This window comes from Pinus tabuliformis, chromosome 5_2 (genome assembly GCF_031772625.1).
Source record: "Pinus tabuliformis cultivar Carrire ecotype Pingquan chromosome 5_2, CPIR1, whole genome shotgun sequence".
NCBI lineage: Eukaryota > Viridiplantae > Streptophyta > Pinopsida > Pinales > Pinaceae > Pinus > Pinus tabuliformis.
In genome coordinates this window covers 1,109,101,218-1,109,109,484 of record NC_142306.1, presented here as the reverse complement: position 1 = coordinate 1,109,109,484, position 8,267 = coordinate 1,109,101,218, and the positions used below count along the sequence as shown (strand labels likewise).

Sequence of the window (8,267 nt, the reverse complement as noted above, 5' to 3'; positions counted from 1 at the left end):
AGAATAAAGGTTATCTTTAGAAGAGAAGCAAAAATGGGTCACAAAGATGTTGGGTTATGACTTTGAAATCATCTACAAAAAAGGGAAGCAAAATATTGTTGCAGATGCACTCTCAAGAAAGGATGAGGATGAAATAATGACGAAGAAGTGTGGGAACTCATTCAAAAGTTGCATCAAGATCCCAGTACATATGATACATTTAGCTAGAAAAATGATTTGTTATGGTACCAATATCGCTTATACCTCTGTAAGAATTCCCAACTCAAATATTCTTTTGGAATTGCACACCTGTCCCTTAGGAGGGAATTTAGGATTTTTAAAAACTTACCACGGGGTTAAGAGGGATTTTTTTTGGGATGACCTTAAATCTGATATTCAAAAGTTTGTGGCGGAACATTTGGTTTCCAACAAAATAAAGTTGAGACAATGAAGACCCTAGGTCTATTACAACCTTTATCCATTCCAATCTAGAAGGAAAGAGTGTCATCATGGTGGTAGTTGATAGACTTACCAAGTATGCATTTTTTTGTGCATTATCTCATCCATTTAAAGCCAATACAATTTCTAATTCATTTATGGAAACAATTCAAAAGCTAAAAGGAAACCCAAAGTTTATTGTAAGTGACAAAGATCCTATTTTCACTGGAAATTTTTGGACAAAATTATTTTCTTGTCTCGGTACTCAGTTAGCTCATATCTCATCTTATCATCCTCAGTCTGATGGGAAAACTAAGATAGTGAACAAATATTTGGAAGGATATCTTCGTTGCTTTGTATATGATAAACATACACAATGGGTCAAATGGTTGCCTCTAGCTGAATGGTGGTATAACACTTCCTTCCATACTGTAGCAAAAATGACCTCATTTGAGGCACTTTATGGATCTCATCCACTTTCCATCACATCATATTTAAGAGAAAATTCTAATGTTCAACCAGTGGAAGATCACATCGAGCATCAACAAAAAATTCTCCAACTCTTAAATTATAACCTAACTTTGGCACAAAATAGAATGAACCAACGGAATATCAACATCGCAACAAAAGAAGTTTTGATGCAGACGACTGGGTATTTCTACGACTACAACCATACAAACAAATGTCCCTCAAGCAGGCTAAAAAGGATAATAAATTATCACCAAAGTATTATGGTCCGTACAAGGTGTTGCAAAAGATTGGTAGTATGACATACAAATTGGAACTTCTTGCATCTTCCAGAGTGCACCCAGTTTTCCATGTTTCATGCTTAAAGAAGGTTATAGGTGAAAAGCTCCCAGTTCAAAAAATATTGTCAGAACTTGACGAGGAAGGAAAAATCATATGGAACCTGAAGCAGTCACTGAAACAAGAACTCGACAACTATGAAATCGATCAATTTCAAAGTATCTCATTAAGTGGAAGAACTTACCCACTGAAGATTCCATATGGGAGGATGAGAATTTTATATAGAAGCATCCAGAACTACTTAAGTAGTGAGGAAAACACTTTTTTGAAGGGGCATGTTAGCTCCCTATAATACTAGTGTATTCCCTTATTATTATTGTCATTTTATCCCTTATTTTTATTGTTGTTCCCATGCTGTCCCCATATTATTATTATTGTGCCACATAGAAGCCCACTATTGTTATTGTTGTGCCCTTACATTATTATTGTTATGTTTGCTCTGATTATATTGTGACCCCTTAGACTCCTATATATAGAAAGGAGGTCTTGTCATTTGTATCATCCAAGAATTATCCATTTGTGTAATGTAAAGGAGGTTACCCCCTCGAAGAGGCTGATTTTGAAGTCGTTTATCTATCTTTTCTTCTATTTTGTGAGTTGGTTGCATAAAAGTTTTATCGTAGATATAGAGGTGTCCTATGTGAAAACTACACACTCTGGCTCCCTGATAGATAAGTCTTTATTCTATGTTTGCTTTACATTTACGAATATGGGAGTGTTGAGATTACAAGCATGATGCATTTCCATGGCAAAAATTGAACATATAATTCACCGTTGTAATATATTTTCATGTGATGATATCTATAAGCTACACCAACCATTGTTTATGCGTAATGATCAAACCAACATATATTTTGTTTTCTTACGATCCATCGCTTAGGGTTTCGATCTTTAGTCCCAATTTGGATTGCTCCATTGAATGAGAATATAAGGCATGTTGGATCTAACGAGATTTGCAGTTTTATGTCATAAAAGCGAACAATATCTTGATTGAGATTTAAAGTTCTCTGTGTATAAGCACAACATGTCTATTAAGATTTGGGTTATCACAAATCTATTGTAACTTAAAACCAATTGTTGAACAATGACATTTATCTATTTTTGTGCATTAGAATATAGTTTATGTACATGTTTCTTGGTTTATGACACTCAATGACAAGGATGCTTTTAATGTATAATGTGTTGCCTCCATTTTGAAAAGAATTAATCTCTTGAGGATTCCAATTATGGTTTCGATCCTGAGACATTCCATCTAACACAACTCATATTAGATCCATCGAAATCCAATATTTGAATGGTAAAACAAGTTGTAATGTGACTTGGAGTTATTGATTGAGTTGAAACATAACATATAGGTATTGTTGTTTCAAGATTTCACAATGGTGGTATAAGTGATGTGTTGTTTGACATGTGTCAAAGGAATTATTTATAAGAGGGATTCAATTATTTATAAGCCTGCAACTTTTTTATTGTGAACAAAGTGATGATTTATGCTCTTAAGGATTATAAAATTACTTCTTTCCTATGTCCTTTTTATGAGCAACACATTATCTTTTAAAATTCATATTTGATTGATTTTTCTTAGAAAGATTTGAAAGTTGCATACCAGTTTGAAGAATAGTGAGCAGATTTTCTTGCAACTTTTATGAAATTTAGAAGTGTTATGTGTCAAAACTAAGTAGGGACCTTGTTTTTCATGCATATGGTGTTTTACATAGTTTGCACATATTTTATAATGGATTGGTGTGTGTTTGGAACAAATTTGGAATCTTTCTTTTATTTTACACGAAGATAGCTTGCAATAGGACCTAGTGCAGTATCACAATAGATTTAGTTGTTTCTTTTTCTTTAGAGTTATGCATTGAGTGTGGGAATATTTTATAGTGTGTGGATTGACTAGGAGCTCAACTCTTTTCCCTTTAAAAACAACCTTTACATTTGTTCAGACGATGCTCAGGTTTCCAATTAATTAGTAGCTAGGGTTTTCATTTTGATAGTTAGGGTTTTCTCTTTAATTGTCAATAGTTAAGGGTTTTCCTTTCAATTATCAATAGTTGGGGTTTTCTTTTCAATTGTTAATAGTTAAGGGTTGCTTTCAAATGTTGGTAGACTGCAAGATTAGTACTTGCAGTAGTTAGGATTTCGCTTCTAATGGATGCATATGATTGCAGGATTAGAACAAGGGTTTGACTAGTGTTTGCAAGAATTCAAGAATGCTAATGAACAATTTATATAGGAGATTAGGATTTAGTTTTGCAGGTTTCTAAAGTATTTATGCAACATTTCCAATGTTGCATCTTGAAGTCTATGGACTGCAAATCGACATTAAGTGTTGGGTCATATAGAGCAACCAACACTCTTCCATATTTCTTTCAACCAACCATTTGTATTATTGAAGTTAGCAATAACATTCTTGTACACCATTTATCATAACAAAGTTAGCTCAAAATAGTTATTAGTACATTCATTTCAGATGACCTCTTTTATCTCAACTTTTAGCTATATGTTATTTTTTTTTAAATTATAATCCCATATAACTTAGCTAGCAGAAGGATTAACCATAATTATCATATAAACAAAGGTATTTCTTTTTTTACTTGCCTTAAGAATAAGGTTATGAGTTCTTCTTAAGAACAATAAGGTTATGAATTCATCTTTAGGAAGAATTCTCCATTATAGAATTAAAGAGCATGTAAATGTAAAAAAAAACACAAATTTTTTAATTATTTTTTTAAGACTTTTGTTTAATAATATTTGATGTTCCTAACTTACTTTTTACAGACCATTTAACCCAAACTTTATATATTTCTAAGTAAAAACCTCTCACACATTAAAACATGTCCTTTGAAAATTACTGTATATAAATGTTTAATTATTATCTAAATGTTCTATCATTATCTAAAGCATTGATAAACTTAAAAAATTTCTAAGATAACAGGTGGTTGGTTTCTGTGAAATATCGCTTTTTCTTCAAACACTTCTCGGTACTGGTGTCGTTGGCTTCACATGGGAAAGTGGCCCCGGCCCCTGCAACTCTCCATGGTGACGGGACTCCCGAGTACGTAATTTATTGTGTTAGGCAGTTTTTTATTGGGCAAACGGTCAGGGGCAGCAAATCCTACGTTAAATTGAGCAAATCCTACGTTAAATACCGGCCTTCCACTTGCCTCACTCGCCTTCATTCCTTACTGAAACGGGGGAATTTGGGTGTACGTAGGTTTAGATTCCAATGTGTGCAGCGACCGACTATCCCTGAATTCACTTGTTTTTTATCTGTGATTTTCGGATTTGCAGAGGTCTGGTCTGGTCTGGAAATGGGGGAAACGGTGTGTGTAACGGGAGCCAGTGGATTCATTGGATCGTGGGTATTTCGTTTGTTGTTGGAACGTGGTTATTCTGTGCATGCCACCGTTCAAGATCTTGGTAAGTGTATATGTGCTGGTGAGAATTGTTGTGTACACAGATTTGAAAATATTCAAAAGAATAGAATGTTTCTGACATTTTTGTTTGATAAGGTCATCAAAATATTGTTATATAATATATAATTTATGATAGGTTAATTTTAATTGTGAAGTCTTTTGGATTTTCTGCAAACAGATTTTAGGGTTAATCTGCTTATTTTTGTCATATGTTTCATTGAATGTCTTTGTCAAATTAATTTTGAGAATCAACTTATTCACTGAAAATTTTAAAATTTATTATATAAAATTTCTATATATATAAAATTTGGTTTGATTTATGATGTCAGTTGGTGGGGTTTAATTTTTATGGGATTGGTTTATATCATGCTTAGTTGGTTGGTGTAGAGTTTAGTATTTTTATGGTATGCGGTTTAAATCTATCTCAAATTTCAAAGGAAGAGTTAGAGGAAAATTAATCTCTCATGGGGTCTATGTTTTGACTGACCATCTTGGTAATAACATTTTATTGTTGGCAGATTATTTTACTATCCACCATTGAAATTAGACTAGGCTTAAGCTAAGCCTAATTTTTTATTTTTTATTTTTAATTTGTTAAAATTAATTTTGATGAATGGCCACTGTATTATTTTCTGTTTATTAATGGACGGTCTCTGGACTACCTCTGTATTATATAATACTGGTGTTGTTTATTTGCAGGAAACTGGAAGGAGACTAAGCATCTAGAGGCAATGGAAGGAGCAAAAGAGAGGTTGAAGTTATTTAAAATGGATTTGATGGATTATTCGTCTATCCAAGATGCCATTGACGGCTGTGCTGGTGTTTTTCATTTAGCCATGCCACTATTCTTGATCCAGTGGCAGATCCCAAGTTAGTATAAAAACAATTTTAATTTTTTTTTATTTTTTTAATTATTAAATTGATATTTAAATTAGAATTTTGGTATTTGGAATGGATTTACCAGTAATTTCACCTCTCACTTCTGTTCTAACCCAGCCAGATTTTGGCATTGATGGACCGTGCTTTGATTTAACTGTAACCCAGTGATTAGGACCGTAACATGTCAAATACAAGCATTTAATTGGGATTTGGGTTCTAACAAAGCCAGATTTTGACATTAATGGATAGTGCTTTGATATGACTGTAACCCAGTGAGTAGGACTGTAACATGCAATGAATTATCTTGTTACAGGAATTTAGTTTAGTTTTTTCGAATATTAGCTACTTTAAAATGGCTGTTTGCTTGTCTGGGTTTTTAACATGCAGAACCAGCTGCTAGTTTTTTGGTATACTAATTACTTTAAGATGGCTGATTGCTTGGCTGGATTTAACATTGCAGAAGCAACTGCTGGATCCAGGCATTAAGGGGACAATAAACCTGCTGGAAGCAGCTCACAAAGCCAAAGTGAGACGTGTGGTGTTGACCTCTTCGGTTTCTGCCATAATTCCAAACCCCAAATGGCCTGCGGGCAAGCCTTTGGATGAGAACTGCTGGACAGATCTAGATTACTGCAGAGAGAATGGAGTGAGCATTTATTTTCCACATACTGATTGATAAATGGATGAAGCAAATCAGTCTCTTGGATTTCGTAATTCTTATGCATCTCTTCTTAGTTGCAGCAATTAGTGTTAACCCATCCTTTTGATAACATTGGCTTGAATGCAGATTTGGTATACAGTTGCAAAAACATTGGCTGAAAAGGCGGGTTGGGAATTTTCCAAGGAGAAGGGTTTGGATATAGTTGCCATAAACCCGGGGGCTGTCTTGGGGCTGATCTTGCCACCTGATATGTCTGCCAGCATGGCCATGATCGTAAACTCCTTCAAGGTATGGATAGGCAAAAGTTCAAAAGGTTTTATAAATAAATTTGTATTTATTTTTAGTGTTTGGGGAAGTGATAAATTTTGGTATTCCTATTAAATTCATAGGATTTAATTATATTTATACATTATAAAATGAAGGTCACTTCAATAGTTCTATTTATTTATGGTCACTTGAGAGGTTTATTGTTTTGTTTATTTATGGTCACTTGAGAGGTTTATTGTTTTGTTTTTTTGATATTTTCATTAAATGGTTAAAAATATTTAATTATCTAACAATTCAAACATTATATATAAAAATAAAAAATAAAAAAAACAACTTTAAAAAGAATGTTACTATAAAAGTTTCATTTATTATCATTTACTCAACTTTGTTATTATAAAATTTTTATTTATTGTTATTTACTCAACTTGGTTATAGAGCCAATTTTTGTTTGTGATCTTGAATTATCCACTTAGTGTTTAGGTTCCATTTTTTTATATTTACCTAAAAAAAATTGTTATTATAGAAGTTTATTTATGATCACTTATTCAACTTTGTTATAGAGTCAACTTTTGTATGTCATTTTGAACTATTCGCTTAGTGTTTAGGTTTTTTTATGTTACTTTAAGTCCATTTTCATAGTGATCATAGTGATCCTTGTTAATGTTTATGGGCAATTTCATATTACTATTTAAATAAATTAAGGAATCATTTTGATTTAAGGAATGATTTTTGCTCATAGAATTATTGTTGTATAATTAGGAAGGAATGTTTTTTTCTACGTTTCTTTGAGAAAAGTAGTGTAAAATACATTTTGGTTTGTTTACATGGATTTTGAACTAAGAATTGCTGGTTAATAAGGTGATCAATATTCCAATTATATGATTTAAAAAATGATAATGGAAATGGGCATAAAATGTGTCTTTGCTTTCATGGTAATCATGAGTAAAATTAATTAAGATTTTTGAAAAAGAATTAAGAAAGTCCATTTAAAAATTGGTTTCCATTTTATTATTAATAAAATATTACCTTATACCTTGTCTCAATGATAATGCTACAGGGAACAATGAAGAATATCGATTTTTTTTTATGGGTTGTGCACATGTAAAGGATATTGCGAAAGCCCAAATACTACTATATGAAAGGCCTTCAGCCTCTGGGAGGCACCTTTGTGTTGAGACTATAGCCCATTGGAGTGATTTTGCTGAGTTGACTACAAAACTATATCCAGAATATAATGTGCACAAGTAATCTCTAAATCTTGAAATTTATTTGAGATTTCATTATTATTTCATTCTTGGTAAAGATAATTTGATTTCTACGTCATAAGCCTTGTAGCATACAATTTCATGTCATTTTTGTCTTGGACTTACATGGGTTCTTAAATGTTTTTTATAGGTTTACAAGTGTCACACAACCAGGCTTGGTACACGTTGGGAATCCACCAAAAAAATTATTTGAACTTGGGCTTCAATTCACATCGATGGAAGAGATAATTAAAGATTGTGTTTCCACATTACGTGAGAAAGGCCTTTTGGTTTAATGAGCATAGAATAGGCAAATGCTTTTCTAGATAATTTTCAATATCAAACTTTGCTTATGAATACTAAACATTTTTAGTAAGTTTTAAGTTATAAACATTACATGATATCATCTAATGATGCATGAGTTCTTTAAATAATTATTGGGAAAAAAAATTGTTTTTATATTATTATTGCCAAAATATTTTTCTCTATATTATTAATATTGTAAACTAATAAATATAAAATAATGATTTGATTTTTCCTATATTTTCTAATCTCATTAAATTTAGTTTCATT

General features: G+C 32.1%; 1 pseudogene across 1 annotated transcript; it reads left to right on the top strand.

Moving 5' to 3' along the window:
• The first annotated feature begins 4,491 nt into the window (after window positions 1-4,491).
• Window positions 4,492-8,005, top strand: LOC149163106 (cinnamoyl-CoA reductase 1-like; annotated as a pseudogene). Its single transcript, XR_016261966.1, has 6 exons — window positions 4,492-4,647; window positions 5,343-5,517; window positions 5,986-6,168; window positions 6,310-6,471; window positions 7,508-7,694; window positions 7,846-8,005. The product of XR_016261966.1 is annotated as a cinnamoyl-CoA reductase 1-like (transcript).
• Window positions 8,006-8,267: the final 262 nt, after the last annotated feature.